At 42.9% G+C, this 15495-nt stretch overlaps 1 pseudogene; it reads left to right on the forward strand.

Annotated features, from left to right (window-relative positions):
• Positions 1 to 15495, forward strand: part of LOC149184264 (glucan endo-1,3-beta-glucosidase-like) — a 294066-nt pseudogene that overhangs the window by 184847 nt on the left and 93724 nt on the right.

Below are 15495 nucleotides of genomic sequence, written 5' to 3' on the forward strand. Positions count from 1 at the left end.
GGAACTCTCCACGAAGGTATTCCAACCAGTGAAACTGGATTCCTTTAGTGCACTTCTATGCGAGTGCACAACAAGCACTGGAACCTCATCGACGTGACACTTCCAAATCACCTTCCATGTTAGGATCTGCATGGCTACCTTCACAGTGGGGTCATAGATGCTAGAGATAGCGTACCTGAGTGACTTCTTCACCAGCTTGAATTTTTCCTTCATTGACTCTGCGAGAGCCTTCTCGCCACCCTTTCTGCCAAAGATCATGGCTAGATTCTCACCTGTATATGGTAGGTGTGTTATGTGGTGAATCAACCTATCTATGATGGGTATCAGCTCCTCTAGCCACAGATGACCATCATGCACTAAGAACAGTAGCTGCTTGATGACCAAAACTGTCACTGAGGTGCGGTTATAGTGTGGTACCCAGAGCAGGTTGAGCAACCCTACCTTTTCTAGCCCCTTGAGAAAACTCCACGGCTCCAATGCAGTCATTCCCATATTTGTGTCAATGATGCAATGCATCAGTTATTCGGTTGCTAGGTGTGGGAACCTCTTGTGGTCTACCAAGTCCCAATCGCGGACCATTGAAAACAATTTGATCCGGCAGTAGATTAGTTTGTAGGGGAGTCTTACTCTCATCAATGTCCTTTGGGACCTTGGACTTAGGCTTGTGCGGAGGGACATACTCCAGAAACCGCATAATAGGGTCCACACCCTAGGATTCAACCTCCTCCACTTCTGTTCCGACATCCTCATCGTCCATTAGGTTGTCTTCGATATCTTCCTCCTCTGGTTCTAGGTTTATAGCCTTGCCTTTCTCCTGTGTAGTGGGCTTTGGGGAGTTTCTCCTTAGCGATGTGTGCATTTGGATGGCAGGCTACTTTCCCTTCTTGTCATTCACAGTCTCCTTAGTTGGGGTTGGCTTTGGTCTCAGTGTTCTCGGCGATTTAGGGACCTCTACCAATACTTCGGCCACTTCCGAAGCACCTACTTCTGCCTTTCTTTCCATTTGCTGTGCTAGTTCCTCTACTACTTTCTCGGTATTTATAATCTCTTTGGGTGCTGACATAATGCTTTCTAACAGTGCTTGTGTCGTCTCTAGCAAGTTTGCAAACTCGGGAGTCTCTTTGAAAGTCTCGAAGAATTCTCAGTTCATGGATGCTTGAGAGCTCAACAACTCAATTCTCAAAATGCCAAGTGTTTCTCGTTGGAAAACCACTTGTAATTTATAGGGCATTTTGAATTCAAATTCGACCGTTCCCCCCAAATTTGGTTCAATAATGCTGGATTGGCAGTAGATTTTCAAGGATATGAGTCATAAATTTCATCTTAAATGTTGGCCACCCACTCCATTTGGCCTCACTTTTTTCGTCAAATCATGAACAGTAACTATAACAATCAATTTCTGGCTGACCATCGCAATTTCTCCCTGGCTAGCGCAGCTCCCTCCATGTTTTCGCGGACCCAGTGACACTTCCTTGCTTTGCACCATCCTCCAATCGCACAGCTCCCCAACCCGGGCAATGTAGTTTATAGTCTCGCGCCTCCTTTTAGCTGCCTGGAGCGGTAAGACTGTGCTACCTTCATTTAGTCACATGGCTGGACCATCGGTGTATGGCTTCAAGTTACTGCCATTCACCTTTCCTGGGAAGGGTTCTCCATTCAATTTGACCAACTGTACTGCTCCTCCATCGGTAATTTCCTTAATGACATAGGGCCCTAACTAGTGCATTCTAAACTTCCTTGGAAATTTATCAAACTTACTATCATATAAGAAAGCCAGGTCATTTACCTTAAATGAGCGCAACTTAATATGTCAATCATGCCATGTCTTTTCGCGCTGCTTTTAGACCTGTTGGTGAAATCCAGCTAAAAATCTCTCTTCCTCAAGTATATCTAGCTGTGCGAGCCTTTCCTCTAGGGCTCCGCAGTCTGTCATACGTGTGAGCACTCCTATGTGCAGAATAGGCATGATGTATTCCATAAGCATTACTGCTTCAACGTCATAAACAAGCCGGAAGGGGGTTTGTCCAGTCAACTTTTTGCATGTCGTTCAATAAGCCCACAGTACTGTAGGTATGTGTAGGTCCCAATCACTTTGTTTAGCATTGAAAACCTTGGCCAACACATTTTTGAGCACTTTATTGAATGCTTCCATCGTCCCGTTAGCTCGCGGGTGATAAGGTGTGCTCCTCTGGTGGTATACCTAAAATTCCTCCATCAGTGTGCTGATCATCTCATTCAGGAAGTGCGTACCATGATCACTCATCAAGATCTTTGGATAACCAAATCACGTTAGGACACGCTCAAATAGGAACTTTGCGATAGTCGTGCCCGTGTAATCCTTCATAGGTTGTTCCTCTACCCAACGAGTCAAATACTCCATCGTGGTGATAATGTACCTTGCTCCTGTCTTTCCTTAGGGCTAAATGGGGCCCACAAAGTCATCTGAGGATTCAAAGGCATCTCATCCCTCCACGATGGCTTACCATTCCTTTGATAGACATCACATGCCCTACAATATGCTTTTGAGTCCTGATGGAGGGTTGGCCACCACAACCTTGCTTGTGGAATCTTCTGCGCGGTCCTCCTGCGTTGCTCCCATGAGCGTCCACGAGGATGCTACTTCTTTCAAACTCAGGTACATATCATCGCAATATCTCATTAGGCCGCATCTTGTATAGATGCCCAACTATGACAAAGAAATCTATCGCACACACTACTAATTGCTTCTTCTGTTGGACAATGTATCCTTCTGGTGTAGTACCTATCATTAGGAAATGTACTATATCCTCAAAATGGCCGTTTGCGATGCACATTGCAAATAGCTATGCATTAGGCAATCTCTCCTCCGAATTAGTGTGCTCTTCCCCTATTTTGATGCACGATAGATGGTCTGGTCCCACGTTCAGTCGTCCATGCTTCACAATAACTTCAAAATCATACTCCTGTAATAATAAGTGCCACCTGTAGATTCTCCCCCCCAACACAGGCTTATTGACCAGGTACTTCAACACGGAGTGATCTTTATACATCTTAAAATGGCCTCCCAGCAAGTAGTGCCTAAACTTTTGGAGTGCATACACCATAGCTAACCCTTCGCGTTTGGTGGTGGTATAGTTCTTCTCTACTTTGAATAATTTTCGGCTTGTGAATGGGATAGGGTGGTCCAAGCCTTCTCTGCCAACCTATTTTAGTACTGCTCCAATCATCGTTCCAGTAGAATGTGACATCCTTCTTCAACAATTTCTCCATACGTGCAGTGATTTAGGAATAGCCTTTGATAAGGTTTCTATAATATTCTGTATGTCCCAGGGTAGCACACAGCTGCTTCATGCTCCTCGGTGCTTCCAATTTCAATCTCACTGCTATCTTTGCAGGATATACCATCAGTCCCTATCTGCAAACCACATCCCCCAAAAAGTTCCGAAAAGGAACACAAAAAAGACAATTCTTGAGATTGAGGGTGATCTGGTATCTTCGACATGTATCGAGCATCATGTGCAAGCTTGCTACATGGTGTTTAACCAGCCCAAACACGGTCTAGTCATCAAAATATACCTCCAGGAACATATAAATAAATTCCTTGAACGCAGCAACAACTACGCACGAGAAGATCACAGACGCATTCTTCAATCCAAACAACATTACAATGTGTTGAAAACAACCCCACTCAGTCACGAAGGATGTCTTTCTCCTGTCCTCCAGCGCAATTTTGATCTAGTGGTACCCAGAGACCCCATTAGTGAAGGAATATGCTTCCTGGCCACCTACATTCTCCAACACTTCATCAATGAATGGAGTCGGGAAAGGATCATGTACATAAGCATCATTAAGATTTCTGAGATCCACACATATTCTTATTTCATCCTTCTGCTTCTTTTTTTTTACCACCGTTGGACTTACCCAATCAGATTCTTCCACAAGCTCAATGATGTCTGTCGCGAGCATCTTGTCTAGCTATAAGCGGACCTTATCCTTATATTTCGGATTAAGATGGTAAGGTCTCTGCTTAACTAGGTTTGCGTCGGGCTTTAATGTGATCTTCATCATACCTAGGTCCTCGATTATCCCCTTCAGATCAGTGAACTTGGTACAGAATAAATCATGGTATTTACGGAGCAATTCAGTGACCTTATCCACCGTCGCATCGTCCTAGCAGTCTCCAATCTCCGTGAATTTCTTTTTCTGCCTCCATACTAATGTTTACCTATTTCGTTTTCAACGACGTGGTTATATCAGAGTTCTTAATCTGTGGTACTTTAACCTACAGTGACCTTTTGTTTCCAGAATGTTAATCTTCCATGAATCCTCATCCTCTTCTTCAGCAGTTACATTATAACATTCTAGCGTGTAACTCAGCTGAGTAGCCCATTTAGGTAGAATCAGGTCTAAAGGATCCTACGGTATCCTAAAGATTGTTGCTTTCACCTCTTGTGGCGCTTCATCAATACTGTCAAACCCGTACTCAAAAATGAATGTCATCACAAATCTTGTCATCTGTCCCATGGCAGAGCTTTGTTTCTACATACCAGTTCATCGGGACAATATCCAGGGTGTGACATAACAAGTGCACCCATTCAGGTTGGGGATTTTTTATCCAAATTGGATCCATGAGAATTATCAAAGTACCATGAATGTATCAAATCAGGACAGACTACGAATTTATGAACAAAGAGCTATCAGGAAGACCTATAAATAGTGGCAGTTTGCAGCTAGCAAGGAACGACGAGGACCTCGGTTAAGTGCGTTGACCGAGGCCCATGGAGACTACGTAGGAGGCAAAACTGGCAGTTAGGAAGCCCAGATCGGGAAACGGAGGCCATTTATGATGCGCTAATCACGCATCGCTAGGAAAAGCCCTCGAGAAGGAAAAGCCCCAAGTGCTTGGTCGCATGGGAAGCCGGGAAACCGTAGGGAAAGCGCTAAGGCGAAAGGTGGGTTCCATGCTCCAAAAAAAACCAGTGGTATATCAGAGGCATATTGGGGCGGTAAGTGGATTTGGTAGAAAACGAGCACTTCCATTCATCGCACGATGCGTGTCCAGCGAGTGAGAGAGAAAACTACCTCTCATCGTGGGCTAACGGTTGAGCAAGTCAATCGCACGAAATAAGCGAACACCGTAGGATCTGGGGATTCCCGATCTGACAGCGGAGATTGCACCCGATGGGAAAACTGGATCTGATGGGGGAATTAAGCCATGACATATAAAAGTTTGAAGTCCGATTTGATCGTTGAGTTGGCGGATGAGTCATTCCACAGTGTAACTAAAATACCAAACCATTGAGGAAGAGATGGCGCAGTTCGCGAGAAGACAAGTGGCCACTTCCCTGTGCGACATTGGCAATGATGCAAAGGCAGGGAACTCCAAGCGAATAGCAGCAGGCGATCCAAAGGGGTGGAAGAGGAGGCGAGCATTCAAGGAAAAATTGGCTTTAAGCCATGAATAGATAGAGAACAGTACAGGAGAAAAAAATAGGAAGAACCAGAGAAGAAAAATAGTGACAAAAAGAGCGAAAGAGACAGTGAAGCAAGAAGCAGAAAATAGAGAGCCGAGCTGACCGAAGGTAGCCTCGAGCGGGCAGAACCAGGCTTGAGAGGTTCAAGCCATCCCTGTGAGGATATCTGTTGGGAATTGAGCACGATTGGACTCATCCCATTAAAGACCAGAGAGTTCGAGACTTGCTAAGGAAAGAGTTTGTGCACTCTAGTGGCTTGGGGAATCCAAGAACCAGCCTACTAAGCATCCTCTGTTTTAGGAGACTCAAGTGAGCTCCTCATTGTAAATCTCTTCTTTAAAGACACAATAAAAGAAGGCCACCACTGAGAGATGGACCGGAGATGTAGCCCTGGAGAATAGGTTGAACTCCTTATTGATGTGTTGTGTTCTTGTCTTTTCTTACTGTGTTTCCCTTACTTTTTTCCATTTTCCAGTGTCTGTGTATTTTGCAACCTGATCGATCCGTTGCCTAAAATAACATAGACACACACCAGCACATGAGTCTGTAATACCTTCATCCATTAATTGTTTGACTAAGATCACTCACGAGTGATTTTTAGATCAAGTGGTATTAGAGATTTAGGCTGTTAAGGTTAGACAAGCTTGTGTTGGTTTAGCTATTGAATGCTAACTAGATCAAAGCTCAAATTAGGAGAAGGAGAGTTTGTCGAAACTAATCCTGGAATTGGGAGAGTCTATCCTCGGAAGAAAATGTCAGGGGAAGGTTCTATGGGGCCAGACCCTCAATTCATAGATAGTTTCCTAGCCATAAAGTCCATGGTAGAAGAAATGTATAGGGACTTTAGAAAACATAAGGATGAAGATTCATGAGGCTCTAAACAAGACAAAGGAGAAGATGAGTCTCACTTCCATGACCACTCAAAAGGCAAAGGGAAAGAAGAAGGCTTTGTCACACCTCCTAATATCCCTAAAAAGAAAGCATATTTGATCAAACTAGATGTTAAATTTTATTTTCCTATATATGATGGAGAGTTGAATGCAGAAAAGTTGGACAATTGGATTAGAAAAATTGATGTTTATTGCAGAGTGCAGAGTATCGATTCAGACAAAAGCAAGATTCAGCTGGCAAGCCTACGCCTTGGAGGCACTGCCTTGGTTTGGTGGGAAGGGAGGACCCAAGCTAACATGAAAATACATGGTAAGAATATCTTTTTCTGGAGTGAATTTGTTTCTGCAATAAAAAAATAGTTCTATCCATTGGCCTACATGCAGAAAACCATGATGAGTTGGCAAACTCTTCGACAGTTGAAAGGGAAAAGTGTGCAAGGGTACACTCAAGAATTTACAAAGAGAGCATTGATTTTAGGAATCTCATTAGACTCACTTGAGACTCTGTTGAAGTACATTGGTGGTCTACACAGCTACATGAGGCACACTATCCTCATGTTTAATACGACTAGTATAGATGAGGTATCTCTACAAGCTACTCATCTAAAATCTAGAGGAAAGAATGGAAGTCCAGAAGTTGGGGGATCATCCCAACCCACTGCAAGTCTAACAAGATAGTTTCTACATATGTAAGAGAATGTAGTATGTGTGCTAAAAGAAAGCCCAACAATAGAAAACTAGGCTTGTACACTCCATTACCAATTCCTTCTCACCCTTGGGAAAGTGTTTCCATGGATTTTGTTGGAGGACTGCCTAAATCTAGGAAAGGTCATGATCATCTATATGTTGTTGTGGATAGGTTCAGCAAAATGTGTATTTTGATACCTTGTAATAAACATATTATAGCTAAGCAAACTGCAAAACTGTTCTTTGAACATGTATGGGTTCATTTTGGATTACCCACTTCCCTTGTACTTGATCAAGACACCCGATTTGTCGGGAATTTTTGGTCAAGTATGTGGGAATTGATGGACACCAAACTGAGGAAAAGCAGAACTTTTCATGCACAAACTGATGGCAAGACGGAAGTAGTCAATAGGACAGTGATCCAGTTGCTTAGGGGATATTTCAGCGAGCATCCTAAGCTTTGGGATGAGCATTTGTGTTATGTGCAGTATGCTTACAACAGAGAAAAAAATTATTCTACACAGAGATCTCCTTTTGAGACCTGTTTTGGCTTCACACCAATGTCTCCTTTGGATTTTGTCTTTGGTAAAGACACCACAGTTGAGGGACACATTGATGTGGACAGGGCAACTAGGTTCATTGAACAAATCCAAGAGATCGACCAGGCAGTACAGGAACAACTGGAAAAGATCAAAGCCAAATATAAGGCAAGGCATGACAAGCATCAGATGGAGCATAGTTTCCAAGTTGGTGACCAAGTCTGGTTGTATATCAGCAAGGAAAGGATGCAAGGTGAAGGTAAAAAGATAAAGCCTATCAGGTATGGACCTTTCAAGATACTTGAGAAGATTGGTGAGAATGCTTTTCACCTTGATCTGCCAGCTTACATGCACATCTACTCAGTCGTAAATGCAGATTGCTTGAGGCTGTTTGAACCTTCACTAATTAAAGATCCCAAAGAGCAGAGTCAACTGCCTTCTATTGATGACCTGCTACATGAATATCTTCATGAATTGTAGGAAGACACAGTTCTAGAAAGGAAGGTGAGCAAAACACAAAGAGGAGATGTTGAGTACCTCAGAATTGGGCTCAAGGGTTCAAAGCCGAGCAGTGCAAAGTGGATAGAGATTAGACAAGTGAGACAATTGTACCCTCACTTAGTCGATGCTTGAAAACCAAATTTTGGTGGTCCAAAATCTTTTTCATTGGGAAAGCCGTGATCTGAATTGGATCCATGAAAATTATCAAAGTACCATGACTGTATCAAATCAGGACAAACTTCAAATTTATGAACAAAGAGCTATTAGGAAGACCTCTGGACAGTGGTAGTTTGCAACCAGCAAGGAATGACGAGGACCTTGGTTAAAGTGCACTGACTGAGGCCCATGGAGATCGTGTAGGAGGCAAAACTGGCAATTAGGAGGGCTGGATCGGGAAACGGAGGCCATTTCTGATGCGCGTAGCACTAATCACGCATCGCTAGGCAAAAACCCTCGAGAAGGAAAATCCCCGAGTGCTCGGTCACATGGGAGGCCGGGAAACCATAGGGAAAGCACTAAGGCGAAAGGCAGGTCCCGCGCTCCAAAAAAACCGGTAGTATATCAGAGGCATATTGGGGCGGTAAGCGGATTTGGCAGAAAACGTGTTCGGCGGATGTGAGAGAAAACCGCCTCTCATCACGGGCTAACGGTCAAGCAAGTCAACCATGTGAAATGAGCGAACACTGTAGGATCTGGGGACTCCCGATCTGACGGTGGAGATTGCACCCGATGGGAAAACTGGATCTGATGGGGGAATTAAGCCGCGACATATAAAAGTTTGAAGTCTGATTTGACTGCTGAGTTGGTGGATGAGTCATTCCACAGTGTAATTGAAATACCGAACTGTTGAGGAAGAGTTGGCGCAGTTTGCGAGAGGACAAGTGGCCACTTCCCTGTGGGACGTTGGCAATGATGCAGAGGCAAGGAACTCCAAGCGAACAGTAGTAGGCGATCTGAAGGGGTGGAAGAGGAAGCGAATAGTCAAGGAAAAATTGGCTTTAAGCCATGAACAGATAGAGAATAGTACAGGAGAAAGAAAAGGAAGAACCAGAGAAGAAAAACATTGACAGAAAGGGCGAAAGAGACAGTGAAGCAAGAAGCAGAAAATAGAGAGCCGAGCTGACCTAAGGCAACATCGAGTAGACAAAACCAGGCTTGAGAGGTTCAAGCCATCCCTATGAGGATATCTGTCGGGAATTGAGCACCATTGGACTCATCCCATTAAAGACCAGAGAGGTCGAGACTTGGTAAGGAAAGAGTCTGTGCACTCTAGTGGCTTGGGGAATCCAAGAACCACCCTACTAAGCATCCTCTGTTTCAAGAGACTCAAGTGAGCTCCTCATTGTAAATCTCTGCTTTAAAGACACAATAAAATAAGGCCACCTCTAAGATCTGGACCGGAGACGTAGCCCTAGAGAATAGGGTGAACTCCTTATTAATGCATTGTGTTCTTATCTTTGCTTATTGTGTTTCCCTTATTGTTTTCCATTTTCTAGTGTCTGTGTGTTTTGCAATCTGATCGATCTGTTGCCTAAAATAACATAGACACACACTAGCACATGAGTCTGTAATACCTTCATTCATTAATTGTTTAACTGAGATCACTCACAAGTGATTTTCAGATCACTTTTCTCCATAAGCCTGGGTCAATTTGGCCAAATGCGCACGCAGATCATCCTTCCAATCATACTTGTCTGTCATTCACATCTTAGGCTTCCCGAATTGTGTTCTCATCATCACCCTACATTCGCAACAATCATCAAAGCTTCCCTTATGTGTACCCCACCATCTTGCAGGAATAACATGCAGTGCCCAGTCCAACACTTGGAAGCGCCGCTTTTCTGGTACCTCCCTTTCAAATGAATCCAAAAATATATCTACCTCATTCAGGCCATCATAAGTAGGAAAATTTCTTACCAATGAAGACACACATCACACTGATTGGGTCATCATGTTGCAATTCAGTGCAGTTACTTCATGTAACTGATTTTGTTAGTGTTCTAACTCTTCATCGGAGTCTGAACTGCAAGAACTTTCACGATCCCAGGCAATCCGCCCATCTCCGATGGGATTCACCCAATCTTAAACTCGTGTTGTTATCTTATAGATACAATCCAAATCGTCATCACTCTCATAATCGTGGACTGGTTTAGTATAGCGTGATCCCTTATCAGGATCTAGAGGTACTATTACGTGTAGCGATTTCTTCTCAGAGATCATCCTTCACTTCCTTAGATTGATTACCCTGTTCGTATCAGTGGCATAGTCAATTCCTAGGAGCGCATGATAGGTATTTCTTTCATCCACTATCTCTATTACTTCAAAATCAACCAGCACGCTTACTCCCTCAATATCCACAGTCACCCCTGTAGCTACCCAATGGGGATGATCTTTTGCTGATTGGCCATCCTTAGTTGAATCAGAGACCATTGCAATGTGGGTCTCCCCATCTGTTCTCAAGTCTGCTTCGGTAGGACGTTTGCATCTGACCTCAGGTCCAAAATAAATTGATCCATTTCATACTCTCCCGTATGTGTGGTCAATGTCATCTCCCGTCCCGTCTTTGTTTCGTGCTTACCAATATTTCGTACTACGCGTGACTCACTAAGAGTGGTTCCAGCACATCTATTGATGAGCTCTTGTAAACCCTTCACAACCTTACTATCATGCAGTAACTTCATGTAAGTCTCCAAGAAAGTTGTGAGCATAGAGGGGTCCATCTCCTGATCAGGCTTATCCTTGCTTCCTGAGGTGGAGGCCTCAATGAAGCTTTTCATAGCTTCCATGAAGGTTTCACATGTGCGCTCCAAATCGAGCTCAACCTCCTTTGCCGAAGCTTTGTAGACCCATGTACTGTCTTCTGGATGTTTCCCCTTCTCATCTCCTGTTGCGACTCTGCTTCTAAGCACTATAGTTACATTTGGATCCTCTTTGTGTGGCTCAAACCTCGTCATCTGCAGGTACTGAGTTGGCGGAGGTGGTAGCACCCCTTTGTCATGTATCCTAACTATCAGCGTAGGACAATCTTTCGTTTCATGATCAAACAACATGCAATACTTGCATGACAGACATGTTGGGTTAGTGCAATCGCCGGCATAGTGTCCTGGTCCTCCGCAATTATAGAAAATCAACTGTCCTCGACCTCTGCCAGGTCCTCCTCCTCCTAGCCCTTGTTTGAGCCCTTGAAATCCTATTCACCCCATCCCTGCGCTTTGGTTTGGGGGCCAAGTTTCTACCTGAACCCTTTACGTGGAAGTTATAGCCATCATTAATTCATAACTCTTGCAATTACGCTCATCATGCCCTACCGACCTACAAAAGTTGCAGAACATCTGTTGCAGTGCCTGTACAAACTTCTGCAACAAATGATAGTTATCCGTGGCATGTTTTCCTGCTACCTGATAGATAGCACACCATAATGCAGGCCTCGTGCTAGGTCCTGCTTGAGCTTCTGGCCTTAAAGGCATCAATCCCCCTCCTAAAATATAGTTCGCAAAGACCGGGCAATGGTCCTTGTCATGCCCCTAGCTCTTTCATTTCAAGCACCATACCTCCTCACTCACCTCTGGTCGAACCGTCCTATCCTTCTTTAGACTTTGATTTTCAAGGCATAGATTCTTCAGTTGCACATGGATCTGCTAGACCCCCAGATTTGGATCTTGGGTTGGAGTTTCATGTAGTCTCATGGAAATCTCCAAGGCCTCCGCCTTAGTTGTTATATTTTCTTGCGACAATGCAACCCCTAAGTGGGGCAATAGCGAAGCCACAAACCACTTGCGATTATGTCCGTTTGTCAAATTCATGTTGGCTTCGTGGATTGTACACTTCAACCTCTGATCTAGTTCCCAAGATGTCTTGCTTGGTTGCATCACGAGTTCTTTGAATCCCACAATCGACTGCAACTCAGATTTAGGCCTACTGAATTCTCTATTCAGTGTTGTCTAGATGTCTGCCACTCCAACATTCGGGTTATCATTAGAGTACTTAATATAATAGGTTAGCGCACGATCTTGTAGAGCACTAACCAGTGTCACCTTCTTTATATTATCATATGTAACACCTTGAGATTCCCATACAACCTTCACAACGAACCAGAATTGGTCCGGGTCCTCATTTCCCAAGCCTTTAAACAAACGCAACTTCACTGTATTTTCCATACTGAACTATGGTGGAGGTGGAGGTGGTACAGGTGAAGTTGGAGGCAATGGTGGTGAGGTCAGAGGTGGTGTGGGTGGAGGTGGTATTCGTGGGAATCCTTGTCTTATTAAATGAATAGCACTTCGTGGAGAAACCTTTGCTATCTCTTCCTCATCACCTTGTTGAGGTGAAATCAATGGACTATACTCCAGACCCTTTTTTCCTTCATTCCTGTAAGTTTTTCTGCTTTGCATAGTTCTGAACATCAAGGTAGTTGCATAACCCATTTTTCGCATAATAGAATTTTAATCCAGGTATTCAAAGATTTCACATACTTACCTCGTGGTCCTTTGAAAAAGTGTCGCTCCACCTCGCTATAGCTAACTAAGGTGTCGATTCAGTCACAAATCTTCGTATGACGCAATCGAGCCAATGATCGATAGCATGGGTGATCTTGTCCTTAGATGCTTCCAATTTCTGTATTAGCTCCAGGGTCCAAACAATAGGACCATCAAGTTTCCACCTTCCCTGGCTATCTGTTAGCTTCACGATCCACTCATATAGCTCAGTTGGGAAGGAGAAGAAAAATATATTGTGGATCTCTGTATATAGGTATCTGTCCAACCACTCTTCCTTTGTCACTCGTCGGTTTCTATTCTCCCGTGCCACGAATTCATGGATCTTCCTATCCAACCAGTCTCTGATCTCCTTAGTTGGATTCCAGTGATACGACATCACACATCTCTTATGCAGATTCTGGGTCCCAGCAACAGAACCATTTGTTGGCTTAAGGGGGCCTGACCCAGGTTCAACGTTAATTATCCAAACAAATCCCTAATACTACTGGCCCTTTCAGCATCAGCTCGCAGAGCGCGGACTGAAGTTTGACCTGAAGTAGTATGGGGGGGTGTTGGAACCAAGTTTCCACATCTTAATATGGTTGTGATGTCATTTGATTCCCTCTATCCCTGCCTTCGTGCAGGTCGCTTCGCTCTAGGGCTTGCAAGACGAGCCCTTTATTCCACTCTTCAATACATCTGCGAAAGGGTATGATCGACCTTCGTGCAGACCTTGCTTGTTGCTCAGTTACTTTCGTGCTGCTATGCGAGTGTGCCGTGTAGATTCCCCAATTAATCTAAGTGACTTGCTTATCTTATCAAATAATTATAGTTAACATCGCATAAACAAATAATCATAAATGCATTCAATTATTCAACGTAATTGCATTCATTCGTGCATCACATAAGCATAATAAATGAAATTCATACATAACATATCAAGATGCATTAACATAATAAAGACAGAGGAATTGCTGAATAATTCTCTTTGTTGATAACTTCCAAGTGTTTACAAACTCTATCCGCCCTATGCACACGGCTGCAGGGGTCCGCACACTCAGCTGCGGACTTCTACCCTAGGCCTCTGTGCACTCAGTTGTAGAGCCTCTACCTATGCTATGACCCAAGACTTAGACTTCTTACTTTAGAGCTATGCCTCTCTTACATTGTATATCTCCAAAACTACTTAGAACTTAGCTCTTCTTATACAATCCCATGGTCTGCGGACCATGGGTAGATCTCTTACAGCTGAATTTATTTTACAAAACTAAGGGCGGGCTACCCTTTATGACACATGACACCTTCGTGCTCCGCAACCGCAAAATGTGGAGACTTTATAATTTTATTGTAAAATTTGACTCAAACATGGGATTTTAGCCCCAAAACTTCCCTTGGGGGGTCCCGCTCCAAATAGACCATGTTGGAAAAATCATAAGGATGGCTAGATTGTGGGTCCCGAGGCTAGATTGGACCTTGGTGGCCATTATTTTCTTTTACTATTTTGTGGGTCACTCGCTTGGGGGAAGTCAGATGTAATTGCCAAACTTATGGTTGGGAGGCGAGCATGTCAAAATCCCAGTAAATACCAAAATTTTTTATGGACAAATAGGTGATCTCAATATATATATTAGACTCCGTTTTCCATTAATTATGTACTTAGACAATTAATTGATATTGAAATTTTGTGTAAGTTTGTGATAGTGAATGAAATTAACAAGTTAAGTAGAGACCGGAAATAGTTCTTTACTTTGCATGATTTTTAGTGCAAATTGTTGTAAAAGCATTAGAATAACTTTGTTTATGTTTCAGAGTAAGAAACATGTTCTTTGTATCTAGGTAACGGATGGAAATTATGATAGGGGATGCATGCTCATAGATAGAAGTTTTAAAGAGAGTAATAACCCTGAACATCGAAAGGACCTTGCTTAATAAAGAGTGAAGTAGATAAAAAAAGACTATTCTATGAGGGTATAATCCCTTTTTAACAAATATTAGCAAATACATTTATCGTTAGACGCCTTTGTAATCAAGAAAGAACAACATCATGAAAAATGCTAGAGAATGAGAACTTCTTTGGAGTCCCGGGCCAAGCCAAGACAACTTAGTAACGCAGGTCTTTGGTTGAGAACTCTTCCTTGATGCCAAGAAAAAACTAAGAGAGAAATAAGCATTCTTTACTAGAGAAGGAACAAATAAACTGTTGCCAAAAATGATAATCTCTTCTAAAAGTTAAACCTTTCATATGACAACAAGCTATTCAAAATGAAATAAGCCACATATAGTTTCTCTGATTTTTACAATGGTAAAGAATTAATAATACATATAAGAAAAAAAATATACCATTACACTAAAATTTATTTCGTAAACCAAATCACACCATTCAAGATCAAACCCCTTAACGAGTGAAGTATTACATGCAAGGATACTAATCATATTGTTACAATAACTTAAGGGAAATTCATAACCTAGCCGATAAGGCATGAATTTGGGTGAAAAGGGCGAGGTACATTAAAAGGCTAGTTAACTGTGCATTCAAAATAAATTACAATATCGAGTTACATAAGTGAGACAAAAAATTCTTTGAAAAGATAATTAGAAACCCTTAGGGATGTTTAATAAACCCTAGGTCGATACCATGCCAAAGATAAATGTTCCAGATGTGAAAACAAAGAATCAATGCACCTGTAGAATAATTCGTAGGTTAATGAAGCCATAAACTAATGCAAGAACCCAAAAGGACAACCAGCCATCCACAAACATGGAATGAAAGTGGTGAAGAGAATTGGGTTATACCTACATAGGTCATAGTGAGGTGTTAGCCGAGAGCTAATTCAAATGACATGCAAAGTACAACAAACCCACAATAGAATGGGAAGAAACACCTACCTGTTAGTTATATGTTTTGGTCCATGCTGCAGTGGTGACCTACAGGTAGGAGGAACATGCCATA

This window comes from Pinus tabuliformis, chromosome 3_2 (assembly GCF_031772625.1).
Source record: "Pinus tabuliformis cultivar Carrire ecotype Pingquan chromosome 3_2, CPIR1, whole genome shotgun sequence".
Lineage (NCBI taxonomy): Eukaryota > Viridiplantae > Streptophyta > Pinopsida > Pinales > Pinaceae > Pinus > Pinus tabuliformis.